Source organism: Pituophis catenifer, unplaced genomic scaffold, assembly GCF_029215685.1.
Source record: "Pituophis catenifer annectens isolate HBS135680 unplaced genomic scaffold, rPitCat1.0.hap2 SCAF_1, whole genome shotgun sequence".
NCBI classification, from domain to species: Eukaryota; Metazoa; Chordata; class Lepidosauria; order Squamata; family Colubridae; genus Pituophis; species Pituophis catenifer.
In genome coordinates, this window is record NW_027256881.1 from 158,292,455 (window position 1) to 158,313,363 (window position 20,909).

The following is a 20,909-nucleotide window of genomic DNA, read 5'->3' on the forward strand; positions in this document are numbered from 1 at the left end:
TTTCTTTGCTGTAGGCCCTGGTGTTGGGCCTATCTTTCTTGGACATTTTTAATTACTTATTGAGTCAATTAACCATCCTCTGCTACCAGCTTGTTGCAATATTTTCAGGATCAGACTCAATAAAGATAATAGAAGTTAGAGATTTAAATATATTTCTCTTTAATCATAATAGGCATTCTATATTCGCTGAATATTCAAGATAGAAGCAAGGAAAATGGGGAGGATGGCTCCTTATATATACAAGGGGTGAAGCCAGGAATGGGAGTGGTAAATTATGAATACATTAAAGTCCAAAGAATAAGTTAACCCCTGATGTTCCATATATACATTATTTACACATTAGAGAATAAGGCATTTACATCTGACAGTGACCTTGTTGTGACTCCGACCCCCAAGCCCGTCTTATCGGAGGGAGAAGACTCTGAAGGTGAAGGAGAGGAGTTGGCCAGGCCTCCCTCTCCAGGACCCTCCTCTCTGGCAATGCCTCAGGTGTCTCCCAAAGGAGAAGAGATTGGCCAGGAGCCAGGTATCTCTGAGCAGTCGCAGTTGGACAGTGACGGAGATAAATCTTGGCTGGATCCACGCCAGCATCGGAGAGACAAGCACACGCTGCAGAAAAGGAGGCATGCCAGAGATTAAGCTGAGTCACTGGACCACACCCCACAGGGGATAAAAGGGGGTGTGGTGGCCATTCAGGCTCTGTGACGGACAAAACTTAACAACTAGCGAGTCGCATTGTATCTCTGAAACTACGTTATCTGCCTGCCTTGGATTTAATACGGACTGGATTTGACAATTCTTTGACTTTGTGTATTTGTTTTGGTTTATCTGATGGAGGAGGAACACCTCCCTCTGTGAGTAAAGTTCTTGGTAAGCAGCTACTGGGTTGCTGCCAATCCTGTTATCGAAGGAATTTATTGTCTGCAAGTTTTATTTAACCCCTGGCTGACTGTGTGCGTGTGTGAGACGGGGACAGAACAGACCTTTAGGATTTTGGAGGCTGCAAAAAGGGGAAATTAGTTGTTACATATGATCACAGGCTGCTCAAACCTACTCTAGGACTCATCCTGTTTTAATGTAAAATATTTGGCATCAGGAACTGATCATGTAACAGAGACGTCTATTATTGTCAGGCAATATAGGAGGAGCATAAACAATTAGGTTTCTGTCTTGTCAGAAATCCTAGATGAAAAGAAGTTTTGAAAAGCATGCATTCGTTTTCAGCAGATGGCAGTACCTGGTCCATCTGGTCTAAACTTGGAATCTAAACAGTGTTGGGTCTGATATTAGAACTTGGATGGGAAAATACCACAAAATACTATTTCTAACACCAGAAATGGTGACCATGAAGTTATCAGCAGTTTAGTTTGACTCAAGGACATCTTTACTTTTTACATTTGGATAATAGGTCAAATTTTGATCGTTAGGACTTTATATGTTCCTTCTTCTAGAAATAAATTACTATTATTCATTTTTTTTTAAAAAAATCTTAGGTTAGCCTTGCTTAATTACATTTACTTAAAATGAATTGAAGTAAAATTAGTTTCTTTCAAAACTGGAAAAAAATGACTAAAAAACTTTGGAAATCTTATTTTAAAAGAATATGGTATTGAACATTTCCATCAGGAGCGCTCATGCCCATTCCTGTATAAAGCAGAATAGCATCAAACATACAGTTTTAAGTGTTTGAGCTGGAGAGTTGAGTTCCATGTTGTGAGTTTCAGGAATATGCTGTGGCCTGAAGCATTCTTGGCCACTGTTTATCTGATTTTTATTGAACCCATTCATCCTGTCTCCTATGAAAAGCTAGCTTCCTTCTGCTTGTGATTTTATTCAGTTGCCTCAGGTAGAAATCACTGTGCTATTGCTTGCACACTCTACACAACTTTTACAGAAGAAATCCATGTAATAATCCAAGGGAACTTAGATTATTGCGACAGGCACTATCTTACTTTTCAGCACTGCTATTCCTGCCATTTAATTCTGAACTGCTATGATCTGCAAGGATAAAGCTGCCTTCCAATGCTACTACTGAGTTTTTAGGTGAAGGACTCTGTCAGGTGCCTCGATTCCATATACCTCAATTGCAGCATGCATGGTTATTTCGACAGTCTCTCTACTGATCATTGAAACTGAGTGGGTATTTGCAAAGTCAAATTAGTTCCAATGTCAATATAATATTCATGCAAGAAGCTCTTGAATAAGCAACTGGGAAAGTAGAGAAGGCAAGAATGAGTACCATAGGTATTTATGATGCGTCTGGTTTAAAGCTAAAGGAACATCTAGTTGCTGATATGTCCAAAGGTTTATATTTCAAAGATACAAATATTATATTGGTAGATGAGGCCAGAACTTGAAATAGTCAAAACCAAAATATAAATACTGAACATTGACATTCTGGGAATCAGCAAACTGAAATAGATTGGAAATGATCACTTTACATCAGAGGAGCATCAGATTCTCTACTGCAGGAAATAAAAGAATGAAATAGCCACCACTACTTAAAATAGAGTGAACAAGTCAGTGGTTGGATGTACCCAAAACAACTGAATAATCTCAATTTCATTTCAAGGCAACTCAATCAGCATTAATATGATCTAAGTCTACATTTCCAAAAAGGAAGTGAATAAGTTGAATAGTTCTGTGATGACCCTGTGGACAAAAGTATCACTGCAATTATAGGACATAGAAATACTACCACTGGAAGAAAAATTGCATCTGAAATAATGGGAAAATATGTTATTGGGATACCAAAAAAAAGCAGGACACAAACCAATTTCCGGCCAGGAAATTTCAATGTTTTAGCAAATATCTTCTCCAGCAATGTAAAAGATCACTTTGCTGATGAACATCACCAGATTGATTATGTACTCTGAAATCAAAACTGCATATGTTCTGTTCAGTCAGCAAATTGAAGACCTGGTACTGCTGTCTGCAGAACAGTTCATGAAGTCTTCTTGCACACTTGCAACTTATACAAAGGAAAGCAAATTAAATCATCAGACCAAAAAGATGCATGGCAATATTCAGATGATTATGCAGTAAAAATAAGAATATTTAATAGCTCCGATTAGATAAATTGAGGGTCTGGAAAACTCTGGACTGAAATTCATGACATTATTAAAGATGAAACAAGCACACCTATCCCCTAAAGCCAAAGGGGGCAAAATATCTGTCTGCTGACACGTTGAAAATAGCTGAAGAAAGGTGAAAAAGTGCCACAGGGATACAGCAAAATTTGTCCAATATAATGTGGAGTTTAAAGAGAGAACAACAAAAGACAAAGCGTTATATCTAAATAGGCAATGCAAAGAAATGAGAAGGAGAATATTTGCCTTTATAAACATTTGAGATAGCAAAAATGGGGACTGTAAAAGATCAAAGATGTACTGGAGAAAGAAGATACAGAAAAAGAAGCCATGAATTTATAGAAGAGCTTTACAGAAATATCCCAAAGTGATGATAGCCATGAAGGTTTGATAATTGAATTAAAGTCAATCTCTTTGTAAAAATGAACTAAAATAAGCTCTAAAACTATTTTTTAATAACAGAGCTGCAGGAATTGATAAAATACCATCTTAATTGTTAAAAATCTTACAAGAGGTTACAGTTACTTCCTTGCAGCACATAATCAGGATTAGAGGACACTCTAGTGGGGAAAAGAACTGGAAAAGACAAATATCCAAGAAGGGGAGTGCTCAAACTCAAATAATTGTATTTTTCTCCCATGTTAGTAAGGGATTTTTAAAAAAGATTTTGCCATCCAGATTACAACAGTACATGGAACAAGAACTGCCAGATGTAAAAGTTGGCTTTAGAAGAGGCAGGAACTCTGACATCTGCAGCAATATTTATTGTCAGGGCTACGGTTTCCCACGCATAACATACGGCAATGAAAGCTGGGTCATCAGAAAGACTGGATGAAGAGAAGCAATCCTTTTTATTGTGTTGGTAGAGAAAATAATTGAAGAATACCTTGGACTGCAAGAAGAACCAGCCTTTAAATACAAGGTGAAATAAATCCAAACTGTGCTAACTAGAAGTACAAAAAATAAATATAAAGCTGATATATTTTGGACAAACAACGTAAGGCAAAAATCACTGAGGAAAACTCCAAAGGTGATTAAAAAAGAGATTGTCAGAAGATATCATGGCTAGACATCATCAATAATGACACAAACAAGCTTACAAGAACACAATCTGACAGACAGTCCTGGTGAAATAAAGTTGATTGGCTCATACAGTAATAAGTTGAAAAAAATTAAATGACCGAACAACAATATTTAAGGTCTAAACAGAACTTTTAGACAATGCATGTTGAAGATTCGGATTTTAAATATTGTTCTGTCATTTAATCTTTATGAACCAATCAACTTTATTTCACCAGGGCTCTGTCCTCTTCTACTTGTAGTGGTAATTATTTTTTCAGTTTTGCAATTCTATTAAAAAAATAATTTAAAAGGATTTTGCTTGCAAATTAAGGTTTCAAGTTCTTTTTTTCCCAAGTTTTATTAGATTTTTATTTTTAAGTATACATCAATATCAATACCCCTGGGTATTGTGTGGCCCCTGGGTATATTTCATTTTGATACAAACATCAATAATGATAATCATAATAGTTGTTATATTAATCAAATTTATATAATAGTATTAATAAAATGTTTTTTTAAAAAAAGTAGTTATTCAAGATTTCAATATTCCATTTTAATGCCAATGATACTATAAGCATACATGGTAATATCATCTTTCAATCTCTGATCTTTTCCATCAAATTATTACTTATATTCTGTTATATAAAAATTATATCTGCTAATATTCCGCCTATTTCTTATTTCTACCTCTATTCTAACTTTTAATCAGATCACCATTGCTAATCCTAGTATTAATACACATGTTTATATTAAGACATAGTCCTTCATTATTTGGTTTTCAAAGTCACAATACACCATTCAAGTACCAATCATCCTATTATTTAAACATACCTAATAATACCATCTTTCAACCTCCAATATTTTCATTAGCTATTGCTTCATATAAAGATGTGTATTCTTATTTCTACCTCTATTCAAATTTCTAATCAGTATATATATATACTGAACACTTTAACAACAGAATAATCAGAGAAGCCATTGAGATAGAAAAACGCCCACACAGCATGAACAAACGAGACGATACCTCCCGCCTACCAGCCATTTGGAAACCCGCCCTTATTGACAAACGAGTCCCTAACACGACGAATGACACCAGACCCACACTCACGAGTGCCACACCTGATGTCACCACCACACATCCACGCAGAAAGCAGACTCAAACCCACACTGATAATGAGCCACGACCAAGGACCAGAAGCCAGACCGCAGCTGCATCATTAGCCACTTTAAACCCCTCCAATCCATACATGAAGCAGACTGACACCCACCATGAAGAGCTCGCACGGCCACAAACACGAAGCCAAACAACAACAACGCAGCTCACCAGCTCAAATCCCCCTGCAACTCAGACTAAGCTGAGCACAACCAAGCCCCCACCCAAACAGAACACAACCCCAGCCAATCAGAGCACAGCCAAGCCCCTAACCAATCAGAACACACCTCCACCCAATCAGAACACAGCCAAGTTCCCACCCAATCAGCTCACACCTCCACTAGCAGTTAAAAGGAAGAGACAGCTGCGATCTCACATTGCTCCTGGAAGCACGAAGCCGAGAACACCAGCCTGAAGATGACGAATGAGACTTCGTCGAAACGTCGCCAAGACACTTCCAATTTTACGTGGGAGAAGACCCGAATAACCAAAGACCTACATACAAACACCCGCGAAAACCTGAGAAAACATATATATATATATATATATATATATATATATATATATTTGACCTCTACAGGGAGGAGTCACAAAATATGGGTGTGTCTGTCTGAAGAGGCCCAAGAAGGCCGAAATAGTGCTATCCCAGTCTCCCATAAGTCACAGAAGAAACAACATAAAATTTCTGACAGGCCTGAAAGCGATGAATAGAGATTTCATCCCACCATGGCCATTTTAACATCTTTCAACATAAGAAAAAACCCTGATTGCAAAAATATCGCACATTTATACCTATGAATCAAAAGAAATAAATATTTGACCTCTACAGGGAGGAGTCACAAAATATGGGTGTGTCTGTCTGAAGAGGCCCAAGAAGGCCGAAATAGTGCTATCCCAGTCTCCCATAAGTCACAGAAGAAACAACATAAAATTTCTGACAGGCCTGAAAGCGATGAATAGAGATTTCATCCCACCATGGCCATTTTAACATCTTTCAACATAAGAAAAAACCCTGATTGCAAAAATATCGCACATTTATACCTATGAATCAAAAGAAATAAATATTTGACCTCTACAGGGAGGAGTCACAAAATATGGGTGTGTCTGGCTGAAGAGGCCCAAGAAGGCCGAAATAGTGCTATCCCAGTCTCCCATAAGTCACAGAAGAAACAACATAAAATTTCTGACAGGCCTGAAAGCGATGAATAGAGATTTCATCCCATCATGGCCATTTTAACATCTTTCAACATAAGAAAAAACCCTGATTGCAAAAATATCGCACATTTATACCTATGAATCAAAAGAAATAAATATTTGACCTCTACAGGGAGGAGTCACAAAATATGGGTGTGTCTGGCTGAAGAGGCCCAAGAAGGCCGAAATAGTGCTATCCCAGTCTCCCATAAGTCACAGAAGAAACAACATAAAATTTCTGACAGGCCTGAAAGCGATGAATAGAGATTTCATCCCACCATGGCCATTTTAACATCTTTCAACATAAGAAAAAACCCTGATTGCAAAAATATCGCACATTTATACCTATGAATCAAAAGAAATAAATATTTGACCTCTACAGGGAGGAGTCACAAAATATGGGTGTGTCTGTCTGAAGAGGCCCAAGAAGGCCGAAATAGTGCTATCCCAGTCTCCCATAAGTCACAGAAGAAACAACATAAAATTTCTGACAGGCCTGAAAGCGATGAATAGAGATTTCATCCCACCATGGCCATTTTAACATCTTTCAACATAAGAAAAAACCCTGATTGCAAAAATATCGCACATTTATACCTATGAATCAAAAGAAATAAATATTTGACCTCTACAGGGAGGAGTCACAAAATATGGGTGTGTCTGGCTGAAGAGGCCCAAGAAGGCCGAAATAGTGCTATCCCAGTCTCCCATAAGTCACAGAAGAAACAACATAAAATTTCTGACAGGCCTGAAAGCGATGAATAGAGATTTCATCCCATCATGGCCATTTTAACATCTTTCAACATAAGAAAAAACCCTGATTGCAAAAATATCGCACATTTATACCTATGAATCAAAAGAAATAAATATTTGACCTCTACAGGGAGGAGTCACAAAATATGGGTGTGTCTGGCTGAAGAGGCCCAAGAAGGCCTAAATAGTGCTATCCCAGTCTCCCATAAGTCACAGAAGAAACAACATAAAATTTCTGACAGGCCTGAAAGCGATGAATAGAGATTTCATCCCACCATGGCCATTTTAACATCTTTCAACATAAGAAAAAACCCTGATTGCAAAAATATCGCACATTTATACCTATGAATCAAAAGAAATATATATATATATATATATATATATATATATATATATATATATATATATATATATCCATCATCTCTCGCCCGTTTTAATACTTCAATTCTTATTTGTTTTTTGGCTTGCCTCCCATACTCCTCTCTTGGATCTTTATCTCTATCAACATCTGTATCTTCACCATTCAGACTGAATATTTCTCCCATCTCTATCTTCCTAAGCAGCCAAGTCTCCAGAGTATCCACCCAAACCCCTATCTCCCTTTCAAAAGTATCTTCCAGGTTATCCTATTCCATTTTTAAATCTCTTAAAGTACTTTTGCCTTGGTTTATTTCATCAGTCATTATTGTCTTTATCATCTTCTCCTTCTCATCTTCTTGCTTTTTTTGCTGGTTTGCCCATTCTGTCTTTTCTTCCGTTCTTTCTTTCTATCTCCTCTCTTTCCTGGACTTTTTGATCTTCATTCATCATCAGTTGTAGCATATTTTCTATTTTCCCATATAAGCCTTACATTAGGTACTTTATCTCTTTGTGATTCTTTTCCATAGTACCCCTAATGCTTTGAAACATCAACACAATTTCTCTTGAAATCTCACTCATTTTCCCCGATGGAGCATCTTGCCTTAATTTAATAAGTCCCGCTCTTACTCAAGTCTCTTTTCCTAGCTTTTCCTCTTTCTTTTTTTTTTTAAAGTTAGGATCTAAATAAAAAGATTCTTCTCACCCAGCTCCAATCACTGTTCATCTTCACCACTCCTGCACAGTTCTTTGTTACCTCAGCTGTCCCAGCTTTGTGGCAGCCATAATGGCTGCCTCTTCTCGTCGAGGGAGAGGGAAGAAGCCCTGAGTCCAGCAGGAGAGTTGCTGCTCTCCGCAAACTGCAAGACACTCCTCTTTTTTTCACCACCTCTACAGGGTAGCTTTAGCTCCTTTTGGAGCCCTCAAACAGGAAGAACTTGTGGTGGGAGTGCAGAGACCCACTCCTCATGTCTGATACTGCCATTACATCAGCTGGATGTCCAAGGTTTCAAGTTCTTGAGTAGGCTTTATACTGGTCCCCAGCATGAAGCATCTTTGACAACTGAAATAACTGCTTGGTGTTAAGGATATATTAAGGACATATTTAGTATTTTCAAAGCATAAAGTAGATAATCCTAGGAAAAGGTAGATGTATGTATGTATGTATTTGCCTATGTATGTAATCCCATCTGCATTATTTTTACAAATAATTCAAAGCAACAAACACATCTAATCTTCCTTTTGCCTTTTATATTTCCAACAACAGTGAGGTGGGTTGGGCTGAGAGAGAGAGTCACTGGCCCAAGGTCACCCATCTTGCTTTCTAGCCTGGTATGGTAACCGCTAGGCTAAACTGGCATCCATTTAATAGACAGAAAGTAGTCCCTAAAATGTTCTTTTTAATATTCTTGGATTCTAGTGGAATCCAAAGCTCTGAGGCAAATAACTAGGATGCTGGAAGGTAATTTTGGAACTGTAAGATGCCCAGAGTCATTTAATTCATCTGAACAGCTATAGAAATTGAATGAATGAATGAATGAATGAATGAATGAATGAATGAATGAATGATATTTTGCTCTGCACTATGCCAACTTCCTATATTTATATTTATATTTTAACAAAAGGAAAGAAAAAAAAATAAAAAAGGACAGGAAGCTTGATAGGCACATGAGTGTGTTTCAGAGAAGGCTGGTGCCCACAGGCATCATTTTACCTTCCCTTGATGTAGAAGAAAGGCCTCATGCTGTACAGTAGGCAAGCACAGGTCATGATTTGACAGGTAATCACCAAATCTTGAAATTCCAATGCATATTGGTGTTTTGCTTTTGGCGAGCTGGTTTTGCAGTTTTCACAGGCAGGCATGGGATTTTTGAATGCCTTTACAAATCCGATAGTCTCATGAATTGACTCTGAACCAGCACCCCAAAGAAATTTGAAATAACGATCCCAGATCTGTCAGTTGCAAAGACATTTCTACCAAAAGGCTGCTTGCTGCTTTGTTAAAGTAATCCTAATGACCACTGAGAAGTGAATAAACTTATTTACTGCTCTGGATGGCACTCTGATGCAAATGGGCAGTTATGTCAACACTGCAGCCACAGTTAATGTTGCTGCTGCTGTTTCAGCTTCAGAAGAACAACGCAGTCTCCTGGATTAATGTCGGACATTGGCCCAGCATACTCTGGAAAACCCAAATCAATGTTCTCGTCATGCTTTGGAAATGTGCTGCTTATTGGACCTTGCTACTTGTAGAGCCAAAGCCCTGTATGCAGCTGTCTGGGTGTAAATGTGCTTTTTGGCACACACAGAGCACTGGCAAAAGTCCATGTGTTACACTAAACCAAACCTGCTGACAGTTAATGGGCATGCTGTTTCCCTTGCCTCAAGCACCACCATAATAATTTGGAATGGACTCACGTGACCTCTGTTGCATGGCAACATGTGCCCAGAGTGATTCCTTATTCAAGATGGCTAAATACCATATTTAGCCACTCTGCCTGCCAGTCAACACATTGTGCTCACTGAACTGAGCAAAACAAAACAAAACAAAAAAAAAAAACACCCCAAAAACCTCAGTGTTTGACAAAGCCACACACATCCTTTTGGCAACTCTTAGATTGAAGATGATCTTTTTGCAGCCATATCTTGGTCAGCTCTTCATTCAAAAGGCAGAGAGATTGCTTAGCATGCTGTGATTTTCTTGTCATATGGCACTTTCCAATTCCACAAAGGCAATTTTGTGCAAGCAATATATAGCCCAGTTCAAGTTTTTGCCAAGAGATTGGAAGAAGTTGCATTTTTCAACACAAAATAACAGTGGTTCATCTTTTTTGAAGGATCTTCATTCCCTTCTCTATTTTTCAGGCTGCAAAATTAAAGTCCATGAAAAACGGATATTTTGGGAAAACTCTATGCCAGTGTGACAATTTAAATTACTGAAAATATTAAGATGATAATGATGATGACCTATGCTTTGATTTATAAATAGAAGTTTGTTAACTGATTCTGGGAGACCTTTTCAAGTGTTCATTAGACACAAAAAATATTTCTGTATCTATAAACCCAAGGAGAATTTTATCTTTTTAAACAAGTAGTCACCTAAAATATTTTTTTTAAGTGAAGGGAACATATAAGATGAAACTGTGAGCAAAAATGCATGTAGTTCCATAAAGGATAAGGGAAAGAACTCACTGAATGTTTGGTTTATTGTTTGAGTCTCAGGGCAAAACTCCAACCTGGGGTAAATCAGACCAATTGATTTTATTTAATTGAGGTGGGAAGTGCAGCTCCTGGCTGCGCTCTTTTAATTCAAAAACATCTGTAAAGCTCCAGCCCCAGTGTTGACTTAGGTGGCACATGGGTGTTGTACCAGAAAGGAGATTTTTTTTTTAAAAAAAATGTTTACTTGTATAAAATAATTTAGTGTAAAAGACAGAAAAGGGAAGCATCAAATTAACAGGGTTATTCTCAAAACTGACTACTCATTGTGACTAGATCAGTTTTATTCAAACCAGTAGCTTAAGATCAGAGACATTCATGTTACCCCTTATTAAACTCCCCAATCTCATCAAATTCCCCCAAAACAGGGTTGAGAACTTTGGCTAACTTTGTTTGGTTTTAGGTTAAGGACTTAGGTGACCATCATGGTATGCCCTCCACTGTCACTGTTATTTTTATAATAATTTTATAAATGTACAGGTCCCTGCCATAAAAAGTTACCCATTCCAGCAAGTTGGAGTGGGGTGGGAAGAGAAATATGTTGTTACTGTTAAACTATCTGAAATAAAAAAAACAAAACTTGGCACTATTCAACCAGTAGATTCATATCTGTTTCATTTTAATACATTTCATAAGGGTTTGCTGTCCCTTTGTCATCTAAATAAATTCTTTAAAGTAGCAGTATCCATGTCCTTCTACGTATGTCCAGGTCTCGTTTATTTGAGAGCAGTTGGGAATGTTCCTCTCTGTCTATCTACTAGCAAAACTAGTAAGTTAAGATGAAGTCATGAAATAGTTGTAATGGTCTTGTTACAAATGCTTTCCTCTCTTGCTCATAGGCACACACACACACACACACACACACATACACACACACCATTCACTGGTTGCAACTTGCAACTGAATCTCTATAATTCATCCTCGACAATATCTTCTTCCTCCTTCTCTTTGGATAGAAACAATGTGTTGAGCTATGTTTTAGGTTGGAGAAACAAAGGGGAGAAAGGATAGAAAACTAAAAGTTCTAAGATAGTTTACAAAGTGGAAATGTTTTTTTTTTAAAAAAAAATATTTGGAGACACTGAAAACGCTTTTCAGGGCCGATATAATAATCACAGCAACAACCATAATTTTTTAAATTTATATGCTATTTGGGTGGCTTATAAATTGTTTAAAACATTTAAAACAAGAAAACAACAACAAAAAAACCAAAGTTAAGGGTTTGCACATTTTCAGTTCACAAATATATTTTCATACTTCAGTAATCTAATCACAATTATTTGAAAAACAGCATATGCCTTCAAACATTAAGATAAATATTATTAATCCCTTTGGTTTAAGATGATATGAAGTGGATTCATTTATGCTTGAAAAATCCAGCAAATAATGCACTGATTAACCATTCAATCATCAACTAGGAAATGTTGTTGAACTTTGTATACTTCATGAATTTAAAAATAACACTTCCTCCAACCATTGTTTATGTTGATGTTTTAAGTCATGTTTCGGCTGGGGAAGGTTGTTTCCAGGCAGACTCTGGTGAAAATATGCCTTAATGTATGGATGCAAGGCGAAATTCCATCTGGGCTAATATTCAGCAGGTGGAGTTAATTATTATACTTATTAATTATCAAATGGATGTTGACAGTTGGCCTCTATCATTTAAACCATGGCAGCAGTATTGTAAATGCTATTTCAAGAAAGCAGTAATTGGAGGAGGAGGAGGAGAAGGTGCAGAATGAGGTGTTATAGTGAAGAGAACAAACAACGTATCTTTGCAAAACAACAACTATGCTAACATATTGAGGATAGTAAAAATAAAGGAAGGTTAATAGCTATTGCATGAACAGAAATGGACTCCCAGTCCTACAGTGTTCACAGTTATTCTCTGCGTAGTTAATGTAAGAGTTATATATGACACCTCAGATTTCCAAAGATTCTCAAGAGCCATTTTTGCAAAGAAATGCACACAGGGAGTTAATGAACTAGTGGAAAGCAGAAAAATCCATAGAACTATGGACAACTATGTACCATCCGAAATAGAGTTGGCAGAAAACCCTTGAGCAGAAAACAGCATAGCTGCATTTTAATAGAAGGTTCAGGTACACTAAATGTTCTTCACAAGTTACAGAAATTCCTCATTAGCGACAATAGATATGTTAATCAGGTCAGTTGTACAAAAGAACGAATGTGATATCAGTGTTATTTCTTGAATATGTATTGCTAATAAACTACAGGTGGACAATGAAACTCTATAGTTTCACAGTACTATGGACTGGGTAAGCATAAGAATTCCAATAGAATTTTTTTGAAAATTATTGCGGATGAATGTTGGTCCTACTGAAATTTCTGGTTTCATATATAGTATAGTAAACAGAACTACTTAGAATAATGAAATTCTATCAAGTGTATGTCTAGGTATCAATTTTTTTTTTGCCTGCAGAATTCTGGTTTTAAGTATTAATTTAGCACATCATCTTATCATGTTAAATTGACATTTATTTTGTTAAGGAATTAGTCTGCATTTTATAGAATAGTATCTTATAAAATTAATCTATAAAAAAACCTCCTCCCAGTTGACATTCTACCTGCTAAGGTTTACAAAAATCTTTGTCTTCCTTCCCTATTTGTTACACAGATAACTTGGAATTCAGCTCCCAAACATCCCAAGTAATCAACAAAGAGATTGTCAAGAGATTTTAAATAGATTAATTTTTCAATCTAATAAAGCAACTAAAGTAAAACCTTTCCTTTTAACCTCCAACATTTTTTGTTTGTCCTAAGTACATCCAAAGTTGTGCATATCCAAAGGTATCTTTAATAAACTTTAAGAAAGAAGAGTGGGGTTATAAAATGAAATTATTATTCCAGATGAGGATGATTTATATTTTTGAAATTCTTTCTGAACACATTGAAAGTATTAGGTGCCATGAAGGAAATTACTCATTTTTACTCTGAGTCAAATTTTAATATCTCTAATGAGGGGAAGAAACACACAAGGATATGTTTGCCCTCCTCTCTCTAGAGGAATTAAAATTGGATATGAACAAAGGGTAAACTGCATGGCCACCTAGACATTAAATGGAGCTGGGAGGAAGGGGGGGGAGGAGGAATTGACTATTTTACATTATAAATCAATTGTCAATTTTAAGTGAGATAGGAATATGATCTAAATGTATGAACATTGCTTAAAAGCCACTCTCCTTTTCAACAAAATCAAAGGTGCCCTTTTACTTTAAGATTTTGTGCTGTTGAATGACATGTCAGGCTTTGGCTACATAGGTCACATTATAGGCTACTGTCACAGGCAGGAAATGGTGTAATTCAACATGACACATGGCAAGCCGAGATGTGTTGAAATACCTGAGTCTATTAGACCCAGACAGCCTCCTTCTGAAGTTTTTTACTGCCACATAAATATTCTCCTAGCGAACTCTTTTCTCAGAGGGATAAATACTCCATTACAGCAAATACAAGAGCACAGGTGAGGAAGTGGAGTTCTATGCAGAGTACTGAGTAATGGCCACCCTCCTAGAGATGCCTCTTTCTCTCCTTAATTCACCTCAAGCTAAATGGGGGGAATTGCTTTTACATTCCTAATGTGCTTGGAAATAATAGAAACCACGTATATTGATCACACATGGCCAGACTGAAGTATTCAAAGGCCAACTAAGGCCTTCTGGGTAAGTAGTGCAGTTTGCTCTGCCTCCACGCAATTCTCTTTCAGATTACTTTGATGCCCTTAGGCTCCTTGATTGCAACTCTTTGTTGGCCCAACATCCAAGAAGAAATAAAGATTTGGGAGCCTTGAGAGGCAGAGCTACCCTATAGGTTATGCAGATCAAGGAAGTCAAATTCTGACCTATACATTTCCCATTAATCTGATATTTCTGAAAAATAATATGATATAGTGAAGAGAAGCACGATGCAGTCTTGTCTTTAAAAAGTATTTTATCTGAACAGGGGTATGTTCAATTAACAAATGCAGAAAGAAGTTCATCTAGGATCTAGCCTGACACCTCCATTTCAACTGAAGTCTAGATACATATCACCCAGTGAGTCAGTTAAAGACATACCAGTAAAAGATGAGGTGAACAGGTCCATTTCCTTGCTCATGATTCACTGAATTTAGAACTCTAATCTGAATGGGATTTATTGGGTTGTCTTGTACATGTCATGAACATAGGCAGCATCATATTTGAATCGGATCTCACTGAAAGGCTATGAAGCAGTAATCTCACTCGGAAGGACCTGTTCCTACAGGCAAGAGGGCTTTCAGTAAATGGTCACATTTGGATGTCATGTTTGATATATATGGAAATACTTGCTGCTCTTGAATGGTTGTCTTTCAGGAAGTGTGAAGCAGTAAACCATAACATTTTTTTCCTTTCATAGCAAGACGTATCAGTCAGGGTCTTTTTTTTTTTTTTTTTTTAAATAAACTTTATTGAGGTTTTTTACAGAACAAAAAACAAAAAAAAAAAAATATAAAAAATAGAAAAAAGAAAAGAGGAAAAACAAACATTCAAACAGAAACATAAAACATGAAGTACATAAATATGATAACATTTTCAATTAGTATCGGATGTGCAGTGTTTTAACTATTTACATAAATAGTATTTGGTGACATTTCAACTCACTTTTAACCAATATTTAATACACCTTTAGATCTTTCTTTCATTTTGTCATGCAACCACTTGTACCACCTTTCCCATACCATATAGTAAACTGACTTCTCATCATTTAATTCATAAGTTAATTTAGTCATCTCTGCGCACTCGAGTATTTTCTTAATTGTAAGCTCTTCTGGTGGTTGAGTTTTCTCTTTCCAGTACTGTGCATATGCCAATCTAGCGGCTGTAATTATGTGGATCATTAAATGTATCATTTCCTTTCTATATGGTTTCTTTATTATTCCCAGGAGGAAAATCTCTGGTGTTAGTTCAATATCTTCGTCAATTATTTCTTGTAACCACCTCCTAATTTTATTCCAATATCCTTTCGCTTCCGGGCATGTCCACCACATGTGGAAGAAGGTGCCTTGACCATGGCCACATTTCCAACAGTTGGGATGTATATTGGAATATATCTTTGCTAGTCTGGCCGGGGCTAGGTACCATCTATGCAACATTTTGTAATGGTTTTCCTTATATGCCACCGCTCTAGTAAGTTTAAGATTTCTGTTCCATGCCTCCTCCCATTCCCCAAAATTTATATCACGCCCTATATTTTTCTCCCATGCAATTATTTGGTTCTTTGTGACATCTTCGAACTTACCCTCGCCTAATAAATAATTGTATAGTTTTGCCAGAATCTTTTTATTTGTTCCCATCAGGACTTTATCCAATCCATTTGGTCCAAGTTCTAAACCGTATTGTTCTTTATCTCTCTGATATCTGGATTTTATTTGTGAATAGGTCCACCAATCTAGGATTATTCCTTGCTCTCGTAGGATGTCATTTGGTTTAAGCCTCCCTCCTTCGTCCAAAATATCTTTGTATCTGCCCATTTTCTCCCTCTCCCACCTATTTGGGTGGGTCAGGGCCTCCATCGTTGAGAGCCAATTTGGAATTTTTTTGTAATATTTCTGCCTAATCTGAGTCCATGTTTGAACCAAGGAGTCTCTAATTTTATGTCTGTGGAAATGTGTCTTCCTTTTCTTCTCCGTGTCCCAAATGTGGGCGTGCCAGCCTTTTTGCAAGTCATGGCCTTCTAAAGTGAGAATCCTCTCGTTTTCCAGGGTGATCCAGTCTCTTAACCAAACTAGCTTAGCTGCCCTGTAGTATGTTTCCCAGTCCGGGAGTCCAAATCCGCCTATATCTCTTTTGCCCCTTAAAATTTTAATGGAAAATCTCGGTTTTTTTCCCTCCCATATAAATTTTCTAATGATTTGGTCTAATTCTAAAAAAAATTTTTTGTTTAGATTTATCGGTATATTTTGGAATAAGAATAATATTCTGGGGAGGATGTTCATCTTAATTGTGGCTATCTTGCCCAAAAGTGATAGTTTTATTTTTTTCCAGCTATCTAGGTCTTGTTTCATTTTTCTAATTAGGGGAATATAATTGTCGTCTTTCAAGGTCGAACATCTAGATGTAATCCAAATTCCTAAGTATTTAATTTTTTTGGCAACCTGTAATCCTAATGCTTCTTCTATCTCGTTCTTCTGACTCTCAGTTGTATTCTTGATCAATACTTTGGTTTTAGTTTTGTTCAGTCTAAAGCCTGCCACCTCTCCGTATTTACTTAATTCCTCTAATACTTTAGGTCCCGATTCTATGGGGTCTTCAAGGATTAAAGCTACGTCGTCCGCAAATGCTTGCGTCTTGTAGGTCTCCTTCCTGATCTTCAAACCTTTTATTTCCTCGTTAGATCTAATTTTCCGGAGAAGAACTTCTAGGGCCAAAATAAACAATAAGGGGGATAGGGGACAACCTTGCCTTACTCCCTTACTAATTTGGAATGTTTTGGTCCTATCCCCATTCACCAGGATGCTCGCCTTTTGGTTATTATATATAGATTTAATCATCATTTCAAAATTTGTTCCGAATTTCATAATCTCAATTTGTTTAATCATAAATTTCCAATTTAGATTGTCGAATGCTTTTTGAGCATCAACAAAGATCAGAGCCATCTGTTTTCCGGGGTGCTCTTCATAATACTCTAGTGTGTCTAGCACGATTCTCAAATTATCCCTAATTTGTCTCCCCGGTAAAAATCCGTTCTGGTCTTTGTATATCCAATTATTTAAAATCTTTTTCATTCTTTCTGCCATTATACCCATGAATAATTTGTAGTCAGTATTTAGGAGCGAAATTGGTCTGTAATTTTGAATTTGTTTTAGGTCGGCACCTTCTTTCGGCACAAGTGTAACATGCGCCTCTTTCCATGACTCTGGGATTTTTTGATCTAACAATACATCATTAAAAATTTCTACTAATTTCGGTTGGAGTATTTCTTCTAATTTTTTATATATTTCCCCTGGGAATCCGTCAGGTCCTGGAGCTTTATTATTTTTCAATTTGGAGAGGGCTGTTTTTAGTTCTTCAATTGTAATCTTTCTGTTGAGCATTTCTTTCTCATCTTCAGTTATTTGTGGGAGCTCTGCTTTTATCAAATATTGTTCTATTTTGTCATCCGGTATCTCCTCTTCTTTGTATAGGGATTCGTAGTATTCTCTCACCCTATCCCGTTTTCCTTCCTCGTTAGACAATAGTTCGCCCTTAGAGTCTTCTAAGGTATGGATTATTCCCCTTTCATTTTCCTTTTTTAATTTATAAGCCAGCCACCTGCCCGATTTGTTAGTATTCTCAAAAAGATATTGTTTCGTTCTTTTCATTCTTTGTGCCAGCTCTTCTTGCTCCATAATATTTACTTTATGCTTCCACATCATCCAATTTTCTTTGGCAGCTTCATCTTCTGGGTTATCTTGGAGTTTTCTTTCTGATTCTCCTATGTGATTTAAATAGTCTTCCAGAATCTTCCTTTCTTCTTTATTTTTATGTGCAGTATATGAAATCGCGACTCCTCTCAGATAGGCCTTCATTGTATCCCATACTATTGCGCGAGATGTGCCTTTGTTTTCATTTTCCTTAAAAAAGAAGTTTATTTCTTCTTTGAATTTTTGTATACAGTCTTTATCGCCCAATAATTTAGCATTTAACCTCCACCTCCGTTGGTATTTCCTCTGAGCAAGCTTCCATCTAATTTCTAGCGGATTATGATCTGCCCAATCATTTGGGTTAATTACTGCTGTTCTGATTTCTAACCCCAAATTCCTACTAACCCATGCCATGTCAATCCTGGACCACGACTTTTGTGCATTTGAAAAGAAGGTATATTGCCTATCGTTTGGATGCAAGGTACGCCAAATGTCAATTAAATCTAGTTCATCGACTAACTCGAAAAAAGCTCTCGGTAGATTTGTCCTTTTATTTTTTTTTTCTTTATTGCTCTTGTGATCCTTCTCCGGGTCCACAATACCATTGAAATCCCCTATCATACAGATTTCGTTATATGCCATTTTCACTAATTGTTCATGGAGTTTCTTAAAAAATTCTCCCTGTTTTTTATTTGGGGCATAAATGCCCACTATTAATACCTTGGAATTCCCTTTCTTAATTTCAATCATGAGGATTCTACCTTTTGTATCTTTGAATTTCAATTCTGCTTCAATTCCTTTTTTTACGTAAATTACCACCCCCCTTTTCTTTTTCTCTGCCAGCGAATCAAATGTTTGACCGAATTTTTTATATTCTAAATATTTACTCTCTTCTTTTTTTATGTGTACCTCCTGTAAACACATTATATCAACATTTTGTTTACCTAATTTTGTTAAAATTCTTTTCCTCTTTTTGTAGTCATTTAGTCCATTGACATTTACAGATATTAGCTTCAAGTCATTCATCTCTATACCTCTATCTGATTATTGGTTCTTGTTTGTTTCTTACGGCCCTTACTGGTCTTGTTTTCTTCTCTTTGGCTTCTTCTTCTTCTTCTGTCTTCCCCTCTGCAGTTGCTTCGTTCGTATTCTGTTGGTGTAGGGCTTCCTCCTCCACTACTGCTGTTTCTAGTTCTTCCTTGCTACCCTGCTCTTCTTCCACACCTCTCAACTGGTCAAGGAAATCTTGTGCTGTACTCAGGCTTTCTATTTTGATTTTTCTTCCTTGCCAGGTTATTAGCATCCCTTCTGGGAGAAGCCACCTAAATAGTATCTTTCTTTTGTTCAACTGTATGGCCAAAAATCTGTATCCCTTCCTCATCTCCCGGACTCTTCTTGGTATCTGTTTTAGGATTATTATTTCTTTTCCTCGATGTGTTATCTGTTCGTCTCTTGCCATGTTATATAGAATATCTTTAACTTTTTTCCGTGCGAAGCGGATATGTACTTCTCTAGGAAGCTTGTTCCTTCTTGCGTAATTAGTCTGGACCCTGTATACGTCGTCCAGCTCCCTAATTATCGCCTGTTTGTCTTGATGAAGTGCATCAGCTATCAGTTCCGCCATCTTTTCACCTAGGTCTTCCTCTTTGTCCTCGACAACATTCTGAAATCGCAAATAGAAGGAAGCCTGGTCCATCTCCAATTGGATTATTGAGTCTTCTAACTCTTTATTTTGACTTGTTAATGTTTGATCCACAATATCCAATTTCTTTTCAGTTTGGTCAATTCTAGTTTCAGCTTTTTGAATTCGTTGTTCATTATTAACTATTGATGTTTGGATTTCATTCATTTTCTGGTCCAATGCATGTATGTCTGATTTTAATTCGACATGGTTATTTAACAGTTTTTCCTGCATTGCCATCATTGTTTCTTGGATCAGGGTTAATGATGCTTGCAGAGTTTGCATTGCCAGGCTTTCTGCTGATTTTTGTGTCGCCGGAGAGGTTGTCGTTATAGTGGGATTAGAGGGAGTCTTTTTTCCTGTTTTCCCCGCTGTGAATGACATGCTTGTCATTTCTTTCAAAATTTTCTTTTGCTCTCTAATTATCCTATCAATGTTACTCCAAATTCTCATTCGCCAGTTGGCGCCTCTATTATCTTTTTTTTTTTTTAGATATATATCTATATATATAGATATGGATTAGACAATTCAATACTATACAATCAATATATCAATTAATCAACAAGTCACAATCAATATATCACTATAGCAATTAATTTGGCTAAATATTGTACTTTTAAATGCTTAAAGTACTATAAATGCTGTAAATGGGAATTTTTGAATACTTGATTTTAAATACAATTACAGTTTTAAATATTATAAAAATACTAATAAATACTATATAAATAAATAAATACTATAAATGCTAAGCAGCGGAATATATATAGAAGATTTAAAATATCATAGCTTGAGAGTATATTATGTATATCTAGACCAAGAAAATACTGTAATTCTTATATTACTAAATATTAATAAGTTGATATATAGAATATGCAGATTTACTATAGATAGAAGTGAGTATCCTTAAATAATTAATTAAATGCGTGCAGATCAAATAACACTGTATAATAGTATTTCTTATAGGCAAATAAAAACAAGACTTAAACAGCCTAAAAATTAACAGTTCTTATTAATAACACTATT